Here is a 19636-nt window from a genome sequence, read left to right as displayed (position 1 = left end):
ACACAATCGATTTAACAGCCAATTATTACGTGTGTCTATTTTGAGATAGCTCATCTCCCACCCTTTGTATTTGGGCAGCTGAGCTTTCAACATTAAAAAGAACACTGTCTAGTTAAAATGAATAGACGTGCACTCGAACTCGTCACAAGTCCCCGTTGAGAAGCAAAAAGAACACTCAAAGTAAAGATAGTCAAAACATTGAGACAACACTTTCATCGAGGATCTTCGTGGAAATTCCTTGATGACTTTCATCTTCACGTTCCTTGGGTATCAAACTTCTGTGTCCGAACTTACGTCCCAAGAACGTTATCTCTGCCTTTGCGAATTCTGTTTTCTTAATAGGTGTTGCCACTTTTCCTTCAGGTAATCTTTCAAAGAGGTTTTAGCTGACCATGGATAGCTAATGGTCGCCACATAATCAGGATAAGATACATTATTTCTCAATCCGGCCACAACTGTGTTCATGTGTCTCTGGAATTTCGCTGGGGCGTTCTTCACTCCAAAAGGCGTCGCATTGAAGTGATACAGACTATTTGGGATTACAAATGCAGAAAGATTTTTCACTCTCTGACAAACGTGTCTGCATACGAAATCAAAATTTGTCTTGTAACTGTCTTGTGGAACATCCTCTACGTAGCTCTCTGAAGTGGCATCGGAGTCGATTTATTTACGATGATGATTTCCAATAGTGTGCGCAAAATTGTTCACTCACATCAGCTTTGGGACCGAACTCTGCTCAGTCGGCGAACTCTGCTCACTCTGACTTGTTTCAATGATGTCTTCACCGAGCATCGCATTTTCTTCCTTCTGGACGTATATGGCTTTGAATAGTTTTAGCCTGTACGTATGTTGTTTATCAGAACAGCATTACCAACTTGCACCACGTTCACAACAGAATGAATCCTTCTCATCTTATTCCTGCATGTGTCCTCATACTGCTGCAACAAACTTTTCACCTCTGCTCATTGCTCCTGACACAGATACCGAACTGTACTATCCTACTCTTCACGGACCTCCTCATTAATTGACGTATTTTGAGGCACATCAATCTCCATGACATCGAGCGTCAAACGTCCATTTATCGGGAGCAAAGAAGAGAGAGGTAAGCAGGAGCGCTGACTGCCAGGAGGAAGTTTTCTCTCTTAAAAGGGACTCAACTCCGGCGCCATGCTGCCATTTTGTGGCAGCAGCGAGGAGATGGGGAGAGAGGCTGCCGGGAAGGTAAATCACTAATTTGAAACTTTTCTTCGTGAGAATGCGGAACTCATGCTGAGCATAACCGGACATGAGATTGCTGAGTAAGTGAGGTAATATATTTGGCCAGTTGCGTAACCCGAAGCACTTCTTCATTGTGCCTCTCACCCATTCTCCTCCTCTCGCCAAACAGAAAAGGTTCTGTGCGCTCGTTTGGAAAATCACATTCTAAAAAACTTTTTTTATTTCTCAACAGTCGCTTTGGGAATTTCGATCAGTGGGAATGGAGTTTCGGACAGTTGAATGTTACTCCTGCAGAATTCAGGAGGTTGGATCCACTTTTGATATCCCTGTTGACTTCACCAGCGGGAAGTGCATTCAAATCAATCTCCTCAAAAACCTTGACAGGGTACTGGGACTGGAACTGAATTAACTTATCATCATTGGGAGGCAGGGTGGGGACGGTCATTGAGAAGAGTTAACCAGAGGTAGTCACATCTCTGGTACAAGAACAAGGCAGATGAGTCACACTCAGGGGACGGAAAGGGAACCAGCAGGCTTTGCAGGGATCACCTTTGGCCATAAGAATTGTACCGTTTTGCGTACAGTTTGGGGAGCAAATTACCAGAGGGACACCATGGCATACAGATCCCGAGCACAGATTCAGTAACTGTTGCTCTGAAGGCAAGTGGGAAGAGGAGCACAACATTAGTCGTTGGGGACTCCATAGTTAGTGGGACAGATAGGATATTCTGTAAGAACGACATAGATTGACGATTGGTGTGTTTCCTCCCAGGTGCCAAGTTTCATGATGTCTCTGATCATGTTTTTGGATACTTGAGGGGGATGGGGAGCAGTCCCAAGTCGTGGTCTTCATGGGCACAAAGGATATAATTCTAAAGAGGCATGGGGATTTAAGGCAGAAATTCAAGGAGCAAGGGTGGAAGCCTGGAGCGAGAAGAAACAGTGTTGTTATCATTTGTTTGTTGCTCGTACCACGTGCAAATGAGGCGAGGAAGAGAAGGAGAGTGGAGTTGAACACGTGGCGACAGGGATGGTGCAGAGAGAAAGGGTTTTGGGTTCCTGGACGATTGCAGCTCATTCTGGGGTAGGTGGGACCTGTAAAAACAGGTTGGATTAGTAAAGTAAGAAATGTACTTTCCAGTTTACAAGAGATCACCTGCAAACAGGAAGGTGGTTTCAAGTGTGTCTTAGACTTAGACTTACAGTGTGGAAACAGGCCCTTCGGCCCAACAGGTCCACACCGACCCGCCGAAGCACAACCCACCCATACCCCTACATTTACCCCTTACCTAACACTACGGGCAATTTAGCTTGGCCAATTCACCTGACCTGCACATCTTTGTGACTGTGGGAGGAAACCGGAGCAAACCCACGCAGACACGGGGAGAACGTGCAAACTCCACACAGTCAGTCGCCTGAGTCGGGAATTGAACCCGGGTCTGCAGGCGCTGTGAGGCAGCAGTGCTAACCACCGTGCCGCCCACAACATCAGTGGTGGCAACAGCATTTCAACAAGCTGCACCGTTGCAGTCGATCAGCAGCAATGGCAGTGGTGGGATTCGAAACCACGCCCCTGTCGAGACTGGAACCTAAATCCAGCGCCTTAGACCGCTCGGCCACACTACCAACTGCGTCTTCTTCAACACAAGGCACTTCCAGAATAGGGTGGATGAACTTGCAGCATTTATTGACACAAAGGATTTTGATGTTGTAACTATTTTAGATACATGGATAGAGCAGGAACAGGATTTGGTTATTGCAGGTCCCAGGATTGAGACGTTGCTCAAGTACAGTATTACACAAGCAGAAAGAGAATTTGACGACTTGTCTACTGAGGTAGTATGGGCTGAGGTTAGAAACAGGAAAGGAGAGGTAACCATGTTGGGAGTATTCTCTAGCCTCAGAATCGATCCAGACATGGAGGAGAAAGGCGAGGAAAGATGACTCTCGAGGAGCAAGAGTGACTGAGTAGTTGATATGTGGACTTTAATTTGCCAAATATTGACTGGAAATACTATATTTTGAGTACTTTTGATGGGTTGAATTTTGTCCAATGTGTGCAGGAGAGTTTTTTGACACAGTATGTAAACGGCCAACAAGGGGCAACTTGAGAAAATTTATGATGCACCGGATGGGGAAGGAAACTGTACGGGATAGGCACAATTGAAATATTCAGCTTATTCGAGGAGCTATATATGGAGCTAATGTTTGCTCTTGATAAGTATGTAACTGTCAGGCAAGGAGGAGGTGGTCAGTTGAGACAACCGTGGTTTACTAAAGAAGTTTAATCTCTTGAAAGAAAAAGAAGAAGGCTTATGATGGAATGAGACATGAAGGCTCAGTTCGAGCGCTTGAGAGTTACAAGTTAGCCAGGAAAGTCTTAAAGAGAGAACCAGGAACAGCCAGGCGGAGATATAAGAAGTCCTTCACAGACAGGATCAAGGAAAACCCAAAAAACATTTTATCAGTACATCAGGAGAAAAATACGACGACAGTAAGATTTGTGCCAATCAAGGACAGTAATGGGAATTAGTGTGCAGAGTCAAAGGACATAGACAAAGTTCTAAATGAATATTTTTCGTCAATGTTCACACCAGAAAAAGACATTGATCTTGACGAGAATACCGAGATAAAGGCTACAAGAAGAGATGGGACTGAGGTTCACACGGAGGAGGTGTTAACAATTCTGGAAAGTGTGAAAGTAGTAAAGTTCCCTGCAATGGATCATATTTATCCAAGGATGAACTGGGAGCGAGGGAGGAGATGGTTGAGACTTTGGGTTTGATCTTTATGTCGTAATTGTCTACAGAAATACTGACTGAAGACTGGAGGACAGCAAATATTGTTCCCTTGTTCAAGAAGGTGAACAGAGACAACCCTGTTAATTATAGACCAGTGAGCCTTACTTAAAGAATTGGAAAAGGTTGCAGGCAACAGGATCATCGAGAAAGGAATAACTTGATTAGGGATCATGAACACGGTTTTGTGAAGGATAGGTTGTGCCTCACAATCCTTATAAAGTTCTTTGAGAAGGTAACCACGCAGGAGGTTGAGGGTTAAACATTTGATGTGGTGTATATAGATTTCGGTAAGGTTCCCCACATAGACTATTGCAGAAAACATGGCATCGGCTTGAGGGGGATTTATCGGATTCGATCTGAATTTGCTTCGCTGAAAGAAGACAGAGGATGATGGTTGATGGGAAATGTTCATCCCGAGTTCAAGTCCTGTGGGGGGTGGGGGCGTCACAAGCATCTGTTGTGTGTCCACTGTTGCTTGTTATTTTTGTAAATGACCTGGATGAGGGAGTACAACGATGGGTTCATAAATTTGTGAGTGAGACTAAGTTTGTTGAACTTGTGGAAAGTACCAAAGGATCTTGTAGTTTACAGATGGATATAGATAAGCTGCACAGCTGAAATCAGACGTGGCAAATTGAGTTTGATTTGTGAGGTGTTTCACTTCAACAGGAGCAACAGGAATAAAGAGTTTTGTGCTAAACGTGAGATTCTTGGTAATGTAAATATGCAGGGAGCTCTGGTTGTCCATTTACATAGATCCCTGAAAATTGCCACCCAGGTTGTTATTGTAGTTAAGAAGACATTAGGTGTGTTAGCTTTTATTGGTAGATGAATTGAGTTTTGGAGCCACAAGTTCATGTTGTAGCAACACCATAATCTGGTGCAGCTGCACTCGGAATATTGCGTATTACGGGAAGGATATGGAAGCTTTGAAAAGAGTGCAGAGGAGATTAACTAGGATGTTGCCTGGTATGGAGGGAAATTCTTATGAGGATCTTGAGTCTATTTGTTTTGGAGAGAAGGTTTAGAGATGACTGGATTGAGGCACATAAGGTAATAAGAGCATTAGAGAGGGGAGACATTAAGAATCCTTTTCTCAGCTGGTGATTTCTAGCACGGGGACATGGCTTTAAACTGAGGAGTGATAGATATAGGACAGATATCAGAGGTAGTTTCTTTACTCAGGGAGTGGTAGGGGTGCGGAGCGCCTGCCTGCAACAGTAGTAGACCCGTCAACTTTACAGCCATTTAACTGGTCATTGGATAAACCTTTGAAGTAAAATGGAACAGTGTAGGATAGATAGGCTTCAGATTGTTTACCCAGCTCCGCAATACATCATAAGCAGAAACGCCTACATTGCGCTGTAATCTTCTATTTTCTGTGGATTTAAAGTTAGTTACTTTGCAGGGCAGTAAATAACAATATTTTTCCCAAATTACACTCTCCATTATGATAAGATTTCAACATGTTCACATAACATTCCCGATATACGTTGTATTTTTTGTCCGATATCTTTACCATTCAGATTACTTGATTGTTTCTCGATTCGATAGCATTTCAGTCAAGGGATCTCCTACCATGGGTCGCAATGAGAATGCATCATCGCCATAGGATACAGCCAAATATTAGATTTTTTAACTGCCACCTGCTTCCATCTCTGTTGTGCCCTCGTCACGTGCTGCTTAGCTAACGCACCTGCACACTTTAATCATCACCTCACCTTAGATACACAATTCAAGTGTTCGATCTCTGAGTAGAGTCTTCATTTTCTTTTCTTTCATTAGTTTCAAATTTCCTCTCCATTCATGCAAGTAAACTGAGTCGTTTGGCGCAGTTTCAATTAAAAATGGTATGAATAGGAAAACTTTATCGTCATCATTATGATAATCTTGACAGTATGCTCTTAACACACAGTTGACGTGCAGTCCAGGTAAATCGAAATGCCGTTTGTTACTTAGACGGAGCTTTCCTCACACCTAGGTGACCTCCTAATCGTGACTCATGTGCTACCCGTATTGCACAATGTCTGTATGCGACTGGCAACACAATCCAGGGTACTTCCACCATTTTTTTTCCTCCTGACGAACCTGCAGCGGTCTCCATTGTTGTTTTAAGATTCTATCTTTTAGAACATAACCCTCAGGAATACATATCGCCTCATCTTTCTGTTGTACGTTCATTAGACTTTGGGAAATAAACACCTCTGCCGGACTCTGCCTGTTCAGGTTTTCCTGCATTATTACATCCGCCAAGGCGTCAGCTAACTGAAGCTTAACTCTTTCATCTTTCTGATTAGTTTGTCTTTCTTTCTGTGACATATGACAGTTAGTTATTGTTACAAAACATTCGAGAAAAGTTCCACACTACTTTTCTCTTAATTACTCATTTTGACTTTAACAAACTAAAGTGACACCTTGGATCCCAAGAACAAACTGCATTCCTGATACTGACAATTTGTCAATCACTGCCACTGTTACATCTCCAGCCTTAACTTAGCTCTCCAACCTGACCTTACACAGGGGGACACTGAAGTTCTGCCCATCTCTTCCAAAGGTTGCCATGCTCTCAGCTAACATGTCAGGAAAAGTTAAAATAATTTCATCATTTACCATCAGAGACTGACTCGATGCCATATGGCTTAAATTATAACTTATTTCCCTTCTCCCCTTATTCTTCCTGAGTAAAATTACCCACAGATGTGACGTCCTCACAGAAATGGGGCATGAACTCAATACCAAGCCCCTGCTCAGGCTGCAAATTTTCCTACTTTTCTCAACTTTTCTGTGGGTTTCCTTTCCTACTTTCTCTATTTACCCTGACCTAGCCTCTTAACACATCTTTTCATACAGTGCCGTTCTTCAACGTCCAGCATTGCGACTTTCTGGCTCCCAATTTAGCACGGTTGAAAAACCTGAGGCCTTTCACTTCTTTGGATTTCTGTTTTTCACCTAAGCAAAATTATTCCCAGTAGTCTCTCCTCTTTGTTTTGTGGTGTAGGATCTCCCGTTTTCACAACTTCGATCGCGCCAAGGATGAAATTCTTGTTGGAATGCAAATTTCAATTTATGCACGCTTGCATATTCATGTGCCATTTCTGTCACTCTTCTATTTTGAACGTTCTGATTATCAACATGAATTCTTATCATCTATAAAAGTGATATTTTTAACTCATCCAGTAGAATAATCTGTCGTCGAGCCTCATACGTCTTGTCTATTTTTAATTTAAGCACTGACCTGTCAAAATTGGTTTATCTCATCATTTAAAACACAAAGTAATTCTCACCTGATTTTTATGTTATGTTTCTGAGCCGCTGGCTATACTCTTCTGATACTTATTCATAAACATGCATAATAGCCTATTTGGCATCTGCGTAATTTCTTGACCCCTCATCTCATCGAGCTGCAAACACCTCATCAGTTCTGCCTACCAGCTTAGTCTGAACTGGAAATTCCCGCAAGTTCTTTGGAGAATCTATCTGGCCTGCCATTGTATTCAAACAAAAAAAGAAAGGCATCGACATATTTTTCACCGAAATGTTGCTTTGATATGTGTATTTTTTAAAATACCTACATTCTCCCTTCATCTCCATCTCGTTACCTTCAATTTCCTGACTACGTCGCAACTTCTTAAGTTCAAATATCCTCTCTCTCTCTCTCCTTTATTTTGCTTGGCCAATACCCTTTTCTCACTTTTCTTTTTCCTCTCTCTGTTTCTTCTCTGGCTCTTTCTCTTTCTTCTTTCCCTCTTTCTGTTCAGCTGAGAATGCTCTCTCCCTTTGTTTTCCCATCACTCTCTCTCTTTCTTCTCCCTGCTTTTCTCTTTCTTGTCTCTCCCATTTTGCTCAGCGAAGAACCTTTTCTTCCTTTCTTTGTCTTTAAGTTGAGTTGCCTCATTCGCACTTTAAGCTTTTCACTTCCACTGCCCTTGTCTGTTTCTCTGATACACCTAAGTGTTTGACCAAGTCTATTACACTTTCACCTTTCCTCTTCTCTCTGGTTGAAGCCAATTCTAGCCTACTTATTAATTCTAAAATGTATATCGTTCCATGGTCTTCATGGAGTTCGTTGTCATGTTTGCTAAGCATATTCAAACCCAGAACCTCTTTAACAATCTTTCGAGACAGTCCCTTCACTTTACATTTAACAACCATAAGTAATTGAAATTAAGCATCTTTTTCACCTAAGTTTCATGTTGTGTATGAACTACAACGTATTTCTTTATTTTTGTATCATAACGCATTACTATAAATTTACATTGTAGTTCCATAAATATATTGAGAATGTACTTCTTATCAGATATAATGCAAATGTCGTTTTTGAAATAGTCAGAGTTCACATCTTACTACTACTCAATTCTGAAAACATCATAAATACCTCATTTTTATGCGAATCGGAAAACTGAGCCTTTGAAATCACGACCTACATTTAAATGGATTCCATAACACCTGCATTCAGGCACAGTACTATTGGAACTCACAGCTGCCTCTGGTACTGGCTCTGTACCTAAATCTGGGCAGAGATCTTCCAACTTGGGTCACAGCAGACATTCAAGCATTTCTTCACAACTAAGGATTTGGAATTCACCTTGAGTCGGGGTGACGGGGTGGAGACGAGTCAATAGATGATCATTACCACTGGCCTCAGTGTAGGTATAAATGCTGTCCAAATAGATACAAATACCTGGCCAACAACCCGATCCTGTAAATTATTCTTCAGTCACAATCTGGCCACACGGGGAAATTTATGGACATGGAATGTTAGAATCATACCTCACAAGCCACTTATAGTGATGGCATCTGACTTGCCTCTCCAGTGTCCATATATTTGCACCATGGGCAAGATCCAGAATGAAGCAATTAGCAATTTGATAGTCTCCTGTCGTGTCTTGTGTCTCACAGTGAGTATTATAAAATCAGATCCAGTATGTGTCACTTACACATTCATCAGTGTCAAAAGAAAATTGCACTTCTGTGTGGATCGCTGGAATTTCATGCATGGGGAACCCAACACGCTTTTCAGTGTGTTTAGATAGGGATCATTCCTGCAGAGTGCATCTGAAGAAAACGGCAGTTTATGACAAGTCAAGATTTAGTTTAATATCTGAACTTGATGGATTCTGTCTGATGTAGGTAAGCATACACATATTGTACTGACACTAAACTGAATGTAACAATATGCACCACAACTGGAAGTCTTGACCTCTCGAACGTTCCCAGCTTCCTGACCTCACTGCCTCACAAATTAATCAGTTTATGAGAATGCTCCAGTTGGGTGAAACAGGGCATGCTTCACCTCAACTTGCCCCCATCCATAATTCCCTGTTAAACCCACTGAATGGCTCCTTGAATGTGTCAGGGTTATATAAGGTGCTGCCTTCCTGAGCAACTACGGTTCGCAGTATCCTGCGGATGATGGAATGGGAAGCGTTGGAACAGATGAACGATTTCCTTGTGTGAAACTCCATTTGGTGAGAAGAAGGTTTGAACTACTGGGGAAGAGTGATCATTTCTCACAAAGGGTCAGCCAAATGTCGAACATGCACAGATCCGTAGCATCACTAGGAGCACATGCATTTGTGGAAAGACGCAAATAATGCAACCATTACTTCGGGGTGTCCCGTCTGATCACTAAGCTGGCAAATAATCACCAGAAAATCATGACATGTGGAAGTGATCATTCGGTTCTGGAATGTTGTATTTTATGAATCAATTTAAAAGAAGAATTGATAGTTCACCAATATTGCTTTTGGCAATCTTAAGAGTTACAGTTTGTGCAGTCTGATAACAAACAGTGAATAAGTGTAGAACGCCGAGTTATATACTGTTCCTGGCGTTACATACCAGACTGGATATACTTTACCTTATTGCTGGGTCTATTATAGGTCAGACAGGTGAGATAAAAGAATAGATTGACATGTGCAACTGTGATATTTTTGCCATGAGTAACATGGGTGACGGAGTTCAGGATTGGCAGCTCAATATTCTGTGGTATTAAAACGATAGTCCAGATTTGCTGCTGGAAAAGCACAGCAGGGGAGGCAGCATCCGAGTAGCAGGAGAATCGACATTTCTTGAAAAAGCCCTTCATCAGTTTCATTCCTAATGAAGGGCTGACGCCCGAAATGTCAATTCTTCTGCTGGTCTGTTGTTCCGTGACCTGCTCTGCTTTTCCAGCAACACACTCTCTGCTTCGATCTCCAGCATCTGCAGTCCTCACTTGTTCGTACAGAGTTCGTACAGACGTGCAGGAGACAATGTCGTTTTTCGGAATATGGAGTCAGCTACTGCAGTAAGTCGGGACGATATCTTGGAAGGGCTTTCAACTGAGACTTCGTGGTTAGAGAATGGAATAAAAACGATGACAGATACATTGGTAGGTGCATACTATATACCCCAGTTAAATGAAACTACAGGATCAGATTTGCAACCAAGCACTGCAGTGTGTACAATTAATCTGTCGTACATTCTGCACAGGCGTTTCAATTCTCAACACTTCTTAGGGCAAGCATGTGATTTAAAGTGGTGACAAATATGTTAAAATATATTCTTGAGAGCATTTTATTTCAGTATGAATAATATACAACAGGAAACAGTGCCGTTCTTGGCCTCATTGTAGGGATTCAAGCCAGGCAGATGTTCCAGGCTGGATTGGCAGAGCATTACAGGCCCAGTGAACATAACATCATACCCTTAATTTTGTCAAGAAAAAGGCAAAATATCTTCAAACTAAAAAGGTTTTGTATTACCTATAAAGAATTTATGAAAAAAAGAAGACATTTAATACCCAAAGCCTTCTGGGTACAGTTAGTTCTTGGCAAATCTGAAGGAGTACTGTGTGCTGTGAGCTTTGGGAGGGGCGCTCCTGCTCACTTGGAATGGATGAGCTTATGGGCCCAACATGTTACAATATCCGAGCATATTCAGTAAAATACGCTCAGAGAACGTTTAAAATCTGAAATATTCAGAACGCAAGAACAACGTAAAGAGAATCTTCATGCAGCTTCAAAGGGATCAGATCAATGGAATCCCTCGAACAGTTCAGAAAGTGCAGCGCTAAACGTAAGAAATTCAGTAGAAGAGCATACCAACGGGAAGAGGTTAACAAAGAAAACAAAGGGGACCATTAGGGAATCATGGAGACAATCTGTGCACTGAGCCACAGAATATGTCAAACGCATTTTTTTTTCGTATCGGTATTCTGTTTGGAAAAACATTTACTGGATTCAGTTTAATGGCCTTGTGAACCTTCAGCACATTTATAGAGAGAATGAAGAAGAATTGGAAGTCTTGTCAGAAAAAAAGATTGAACAAATCCCCAGATATGGATGATCTGTATCTTAAAGCGATGTGGGAGATGACAGAAACAAATACAGGCTGCGACCTTATTTTCTTATTCTTAATTTGGCCAAAGAGCTAGTGCCATAATTCAGCACGCCATCTAATGTAAGTTCAATAAAGTATATTAGAAATAAACGAGGGCATGAAAGATGACCGAGTCCACATCAGTGAAAGCGAAACATTCGTAGAACATTTTGGAAGCTTTTGAGCTTGAACCATTTTGCATCAAAAAGGCTGAGAGACATATTCTTAAGCCGATAATGAATCAAATGTGACGGGGAAAATGCAGGACCGCGGAGTTGCGGATGATCAGAACGAAAATGACTTAAGTGAAAGGCAGAGCACATTCAGTGAGCTGGTGGGCATACTGTTGTTCCTATGCCTTTCGATATCAAGTCGACTGGTGTTCCCTTGCTCGTAGGAACAACAACCAATCTCCCATTGAAGTCACACACAGTTCGGAATGCAAGTGACTGCTTCAAGCAATTTATATACGCTGCACTAAGAGCCAGCAATTTATATACGCTGCACCATGAAACAAATATCCAATCAGTATTTTGTAACTTGCAATGAAATTAATTCTCATTCTTTGAAACACCAGAGAGCACAGGTCGAGCTTGTCATGACTCTTTTTGATAGCATTGTCCTTGGAAGAATTCTATTGAACCTTCCTTACCGTCTGTCTGTGGCAATAATTTATTTCCTGAGATAAAGAGTCAAGACTACACACAGTACTCCAAGTGCAGTCTGGCCAATTCCTATTCAACTGGAGCAAGAAAGATTATCATTCCAGTGGCTTTCCAAATAGCTTGCTGCACCTCTATGTTAGACGTCAGCAGCTTAAACACAAGGACAGCGTGTGTTTTATATACATCAGTACTTTCCAACATTGTATAATTTAAGAAATATGCTGCACATCAATTTCGTGCCCATGCTGAGTTCTGTTCCATCTTCAGGGAGGTGTCCATGAGTTGCAGTGGATAGCTCATACAGTCTGCAACCTCACGGCCTGGCATCTGTCCCTCGCTACAGCAAACATCAAGCCAAGGTCCACCCTGGTTCAATGAAGAACACAGAAAGTCATATCAGGAGCAGCACCAGCCAGAGCTAGACATGTGGGGTCAACCTGGAGAAACTCCTATCGCACAAAACAGAAAGAACTTGCATGCAAAATTGCATAAGCAGCAAGTAATGGACAGATTTCAGTGATCCCACAATCAATTGTTCAGACCCACCTCTGCGTTCCAGCCACATGTAGTAATAAATGATAGTGGACAACGAAAGTGGCCATTGGAGGACTGTCCAACAATGAAATCGCCAATTATAGAGAGCTTCTACTGTCCAACAATGAAATCCCCAATTATAGAGAGCACAGCACATCGGGGGAAAATAAATCTGCTGCATTTGAAACAATCTTCAGCCAGAAGGGCTGAGCAGATGATCCATATCAGCCTCGTTCAGTGCGCCCCAACATCACAGACATGAATCTTGAGACAATTCCAGACACCCCACAGGACGTCAAGAAATGGCTGGAAACACTGGAAGCTGTGATTTAGCTCCATTGATTTCCACATCTCCAGCCAAGCTGTTCCATTCCAGCATGGCCAGAAACATCCACCAACAATGTGATGAATGTCTCCAGTATGTCCTGTCAACAAAAGGTTGCTTTGCTTTGCATCCAGTCACTGACCCAGTGGCGTACGATCTACCATATAAATGTGAAGGAAGATGTCAGCAATAATGTGGTCAATCAGCCCTAACCTGCTCTGTGATGGTCAGTTAGTGTCCAGTCAGGCTCACTCAGATCCGAAACCAATTGCAAGCTTCATTCAAAATAGTGGAAATTCGAAGGGGCAGTGAGACTAATTAGTCTTAACAACAAGGCACCATTGTACAGTGTGTGAGAATAGGAGCCCGAGTAAGATTATAGTTCGTCAGAATCTGGCAAAAACACTCTGCTGGTTGGAGTAATCTCGCGTAAGTAACAAGGTTGTTGTTAGTGTCAGTGGAATGAACTCCAGGGCATCGCCAGCCATTCAGCAGCAAAGAGGCTTAAACATGTTCAGATGATGCATTGATCCTCTCTCCAACATATGGTCAGACGTGGGAATGTTAACTGATGATACCATTTCCCAGATACTGACAAAGTTCATGTTCAAATGCAACATGACCTGGAAAAATCCAGGTTTAGTCTCAAAATGGCAAATAATATTCGCGCCAAACAAATTCTGGACAAATACAACAAAAAGAATTAAACTGTCCTTTGTTGATTTTTAACAATACTATTTCCACTCAGTCCCCAACACGGTGTTTATCAGCAATATATGTGTTGTCACTGACAAGAAATTGCCCTCAAGTAGCCACATAAATATAACTGTCTTCAAGAACAAAACAGACGCTATGAATTCTGCACTGAGTAACTCACCTACTGACACCCGAAAACGTGTCCCCAAAGACGATGAAGGATTATGTACCTGAATAACATGGGATAAACCAGTATATTTTAAAGCTATCACTTTCAAAAGCTTCTATCTCCTCCACCACTGAAGCTGAATTTTTGCAGTGCTTACCACCCACAAAATGAATTGCATCAGCACTTATTAGTCAGGGCATTCCAAGCCCACGGCAATCAACAGGAACAAAGACAACAGGTACATGGGAAAATCATGTCACCAAGTTCCGTCTTTCTTCAGGTCAGATGTAATGAAGTTCGCTCATGATTTTACAATCCCAGCTCCTAAGATCACAAAGTCAATCCATGTCCAAATGTATCAAGGTTTGGCCAACAGCCAGCCTTGGTCAGACGAATGGCAAGTAATATTCGTATCTTACAAATACTAGACAATGACCACCAGCGCTTTTTGACATCCAATGATATTCACTTAGCTGAATCCATTGGCAGAAATATCCTCAGGTTTACCAAGACCACACTGCTACTATGGTTAGAACATCAGTACAGACGGTAGGAATCCTGCAGCTAGTAACCTTTCTCCCGTCTGTCCATAGCCTGTCCACTACCTCTGAGTCTTATGTCATGAATACGCTGCAATAATATCCACTTGTCGGAATGATTGCACCTCCAAAAGTGCTCAAAAAGCATAACACAATCAGAGAACAAACAGCCCATCTGATTGATCCCTATCCACAATGACTCCCTACCTCGACTACCGACACTCAGCAGCAAGTGTGAGTACAATTGCACAGCATCTACCACACTCGTGATCACTGCCATCTGGAACGAAAAGGACAGTATCTGGGGAGGAGTGATCAGAATTCATTTGTAAAGGACAAAGATAGAGGAAAAGTTGGTTATTTAATTAACTCGGTCTAACTTTAATAAGTTGAGAAGAGATATCATTCGAGTCAAGAGGAAACAACATCGAGAAGATAAATCAGAATCAGATCAGGTATTCTGAGGGGAAATTAAAGTGGCTCTGAGAAAGCTTGTTCTCAAAAGTAAAACGGGCCTGGCTGCGAAATCCAGAGTTCCCAGGAACTCTACCAGCTGACAGACACAAATTGTACATTAATGCCAGACAGTCGGACATCCGTATTGCAGAGGAGTGTCGAATGTAAAGGAGCGAGATGCGAAAGGATGTTACAAAGCAAACAGTGTATAAGCAATTATGCTGCCAAGGAGTATCAAGCAGTCTTTAGCAGATTACTTTCCATTAAAGAGCACGAAAATAAGTAAAGTTGGAAAAATCAAAGGCAAAAACAGAAACCACAAGTGTATGTAAAAGGTTTGGATATGGTTCTGAACTTGAATTGAAGACGAAAGGAGCCTCAACAATTAGGGCTTTCGTTACGAATCTGTAAGAATTGCTGAAAAGCCAACCCGACCCTTCTCGATGATACTGCATTGAGTAATATATGATCTGATCATCGTGGCAGGTTGGTCAGGATGGCAAGCTTTGGGAACCTTTGCTGAAAATTGTGAGCTCAGTCAAAAAGAAAAAGAAGGCATATTAAAGATTTTGGAACCTGATGACTGCCAAAGGCCTGAACAAAGATAAAAATAAAGAGAGTAAAAACGTGTGCAAAGAGTTAGGAGAGCTAAACGGCATCGTGAAATGCCTTTGGTCAACAAGATTAAGGAAAATCCCAAACCAGTTTATCAGGATTATGCGAGTTAGCAGGGGAAGTGTGGGTCGACTCAGGAGCAAACGGGGGAATTAATGCACAGAGCTGGATGAAGCGGGTGAGATCGTTAAAGTTGAAGGGAGACCTGCAGAAGCTGCTGGTGTTCAAGGTCCGTCAGTGCATGAAAAACAAAATATAATGGAAAATTGTCAGGACTGGATGAGATCATAGACACAGGGTGAGTTCTAGTGGTTTGAAGATGTGACACAGACGAGGAGGGCAATAAGTCTCTGAATCATTTTACTCGCCATTGAATACGTCGAGCCACTGCAATCCTTTAGGATTTAGGGAGGGGAAAATATGCTGTAATTCACTATGAAGGCTAAGAGGGACGGAGGAACTGCAGATGTTTACAGACCTCGGAAGTTTTGGAGGGATGGGAGCAATTAAAGAGACAGGGAAATTTTAGAGACAGTAAGTGGGAGCACGGATTGAAAGTTTCAGAGTTACAGAGAGAGATGGTTTATGCTTCTGGGAGGTTTGTAGGGGGTGGAGGAGCAAACAGACATTATGGCCGGCCTGTTGTTGCAGCTGGAGAGGTTTACAGATTGTAGGAAAACCTGACGGTGGCTGAGAGTCAATGGACCACAGAGTTTGTAGGGATTGCAGTAGGTCTGACAGATGGGGAATAATATGGGAATTGGAAGTATGGACATACACAGAAAGTGTTGCAAGGATCGGAGGGGTTTACAGATGGAAGGAAGGCGACACCGACTGGTGTAGCTTCCAAAAACAGGAAGAGCAGACAATCTAAAAATGGTCAATCAGACAACAAAGTGTGAAGAGCACGAAAAGTAAAGGGAGATAGAGAAGATTAGGAAGATTTGTCAGTGTGTGGGATAAGGTTACAAAAATGTTGAGTTTTCGGGATTGGAGAAGCACGCAAAGATAGTGACGCTGTTGGATATGATACTACAGAAATAGAGAGTATTTCAGCTGCTGAAGGAATTTACAAAGATAGAGTGCTTTGGGCTGAAGTTCGAAACAGAATGGGAGGTTTGTTGGGACTGGAGGACTGATCAGGAGTAATCTGTGGTCTGTACAAGTTCCATTGTGAGGAGATTTTGTTGGTGAACCAGATAGGGAGGGTTGTGAAGACTGAATCAAGTCACGGAGACCGAGTGTTACATAGAAATGCATGTGTAGGCTATTCAGTTCCACTAGCCTGCCCACTGTCCAATATAATCACGAATGATGATATAACTCGGCACCCTGTTTCTGCATTCACTACATTCTGTGAGGAAGGCATATGGTGTACTGGGCTTTATTGGCAGAGGAATTGAGTTCCGGAGTCCTGAGGTCATGTTGCAGTTGTATAAGACTCTGGTGAGGCCTCATCTGGAGTATTGTGTGCAGTTTTGGTCGCCATACTATAGGAAGGATGTGGAAGCTTTAGAACGAGTGCAGAGGAGGTTTACCAGGATGTTGCCTGGAATGGTAGGAAAATCTTATGAGGAAAGGCTGAGGCACTTGGGGCTGTTCTCATTGGAGAAGAGAAGGTTTAGGGGAGATCTGATAGAAGTGTATAAGATGATTAGGGGTTTAGATAGGGTAGATACTAAGAACCTTTTACCTCTAATGGAGTCAGGTGTTACTAGGGGACATAGCTTTAAATTAAGGGGTGGTAGGAATAGGACAGATGTTAGGGGTAGATTCTTCACACAGCGGGTTGTGAGTTCATGGAATGCCCTGCCCGTATCAGTGGTGAACTCTCCTTCTTTATGGTCATTTAAGCGGGCATTGGATAGGCATTTGGAAGTTATTGGGCTAGTATAGGTTAGGTAGGATTCGGTCGGCGCAACATCGAGGGCCTAAGGGCCTGTACTGCGCTGTATCCTTCTATGTTCTATGTTCTATGTTCATGGTGACATTGTCATGACTGGAGAAGGTTCAATCAGAAGCAGGGTTCTAATGACTGGAAGAAAAAATAGTGATAGGGAGGGTTGGAGTGACAGGAGAAAATTATCAAGATTGGCAGGGTGGTGTTAGCAGGTGACAGCGAAAGGGAGGGTGGGAGTATCTGGAGGAGGTGACAACGACAGGGTGGTTCGCGTGACTGGAGGAAGTGACAGCGATAGGGAGGGTTGGAGTGTCTGAAGGAGGTGAAAGTGATAGTGAGTTTTGGAGTGACAGGACGAGGTTACACAGATGGGGAGGGCTGTGGAGTTCAGTCAAGGTGAAAGATATAGGGAGGTTTGCTCACACAGAAGAGTATGAAGATGTGAGGGGCAAGATTATTGCACAGGGCGTGGAAGGAGTCTGAGGCATGTTGTCAGGGATGGTGGACGACACAGACACGACACGGACTTCTAGAAGGCTCTTAGACGTGCACGTGACTACACAAAGTATGGCGGCAAATGGAATATGGCACACAATAGGGAAGAGTTAAATTTGGCGTCACACTCAGCAAAAATCGTGGGCCAGTTCCTGTGTTGTCGTTTTGTTTTCATGTTCTACGTAAGACTTTTACAATTATCGATTAAGGAAGGACCTGGACCTGCAAAAGCATCTGGCCACTCAGTGATAAAAGAGAAAAAAGGAAATGGATGCGGGCAGGTAAGAGCAGGGAAAAAGTAGTGTGTGTAAGAGGGAGCATGACTAGTAAAAGCAATCAGGACCATAGTAGAGTCCGAGTGAGGAATGTGAAGGAGGCCCAAGTAAATGAGTGGAATAAGTTAGCAGCACATAGGTTAGGGAGCTGCCGCGATTAAACCTTCATTTGAACAAGATTGAAAGAAATAACGAAACACTCACACATCAGGTTAAAATATTCATTATTAGAGGAAGCACTGGTTGGACAATGGCAAAGAGATAATCGTGGAGGACAGAGATAAAACAGAGCAATGAATGAGTATGGAATCAGATCCACAGGAAAGGGATCACACCAGACCCTGACCCATGAACCACAGCAATGTAGGTTAAATATTGAATTATAGATGAAGGCTAAATAATATTCACTGCTGAAACATTTCCATCATACTTCAATGTGAACTCTCTTGCTGGACTTTGTAGCTCAAAGGATAGCACAGAACTGGAATCAAAGAAACACTTCAGTTTACTATCTTCCGCTTCACTGCAAAATTAGTTGACAAAATAAGTGTGTTCTGTGGTAAGCAGAAGAAATTGACATATCTGTTCGTTTTATTCCTCAACATTCACCTGCTAAAGGTCTTTCCAAAATCCATCACCATCACTTCCGGATGGAACTTTACAAAATGATTTGACTGATCAAGTATTTTAATGACAAGATTGTTTTGCAGAGAGCATTTGAGAGATGTGATGGATGCATCTCTTTGTAAGGTATCTTTCCATCCACCAATTTTGTTCTTTCAAATTTAATTTGGATCGCATCGTGGGCGGCACGGTGGCACAGTGGTTAGCACTGCTGCCTCACAGCGCCTGAGACCCGGGTTCAATTCCCGACTCAGGCGACTGACTGTGTGGAGTTTGCACGTTCTCCCCGTGTCTGCGTGGGTTTTCCTCCGGGTGCTCCGGTTTCCTCCCACAGTCCAAAGATGTGAATTGGCCATGTTAAATTGTCCGTAGTGTTAGGTAAGGGGTAAATGTAGGGGTATGGGTGGGTTGCGCTTCGGCGGGTCGGTGTGGACTTGTTGCGCTGAAGGGCCTGTTTCCACACTGTAAGTAATCTAATCTAATCTAATAAGCGTGTAATGCAGGAAAAAGAAATATATTAATGAATAGAAACAATTGTCTGTTAAAATTGAAGTAAATGGCGGGAAAATGCCCAGCATTCCCCGTGGTGTCCACTGTACTCACCGAGGAGAGGGAGGTGAATTCGCAGTTTTGGTTTCATCTCTGTGGTAAATGGGGAGAGACAATCTTTTCGCGATGGTAAGGCTTTATAAACCATTTCAGCGACATTCTTACACTTGAAAAATAAGTTGTGGAAAAATAATTTGCAGCTCCGAGTTGAACAACCACCATCTTGCCCAGGGGTGTGGACGCATGCGCCGCCGGAACGGTGACGATATAGCACTGGGCGGAGCTTGAGGACACTTCATGAAGCTATCGAAAATCTAAGACTAAAATAGGAAGTGGTGGAGGAAGTCAGCAAGTCTGTCATTACACGTGGACAGAGAAACAATGAACACTATCAGCCCAGTTTGCATCTTCTT

At 42.6% G+C, this 19636-nt stretch overlaps 1 non-coding gene across 1 annotated transcript; it reads right to left on the bottom strand.

Moving 5' to 3' along the window:
- Positions 1–2762: 2762 nt before the first annotated feature.
- On the bottom strand, positions 2763–2844 carry trnal-uag (transfer RNA leucine (anticodon UAG)). Its single transcript has one exon. It is a non-coding gene; the product is annotated as a tRNA-Leu (tRNA).
- Between the last annotated feature and the right edge of the window lie 16792 nt (positions 2845–19636).

Source organism: Hemiscyllium ocellatum, unplaced genomic scaffold, assembly GCF_020745735.1.
Source record: "Hemiscyllium ocellatum isolate sHemOce1 unplaced genomic scaffold, sHemOce1.pat.X.cur. R4, whole genome shotgun sequence".
In the NCBI taxonomy this organism is placed as follows: Eukaryota; Metazoa; Chordata; class Chondrichthyes; order Orectolobiformes; family Hemiscylliidae; genus Hemiscyllium; species Hemiscyllium ocellatum.
The sequence above is the reverse complement of the archived record's forward strand: the minus strand, read 5'-3'. Positions and strand labels throughout refer to the sequence as shown.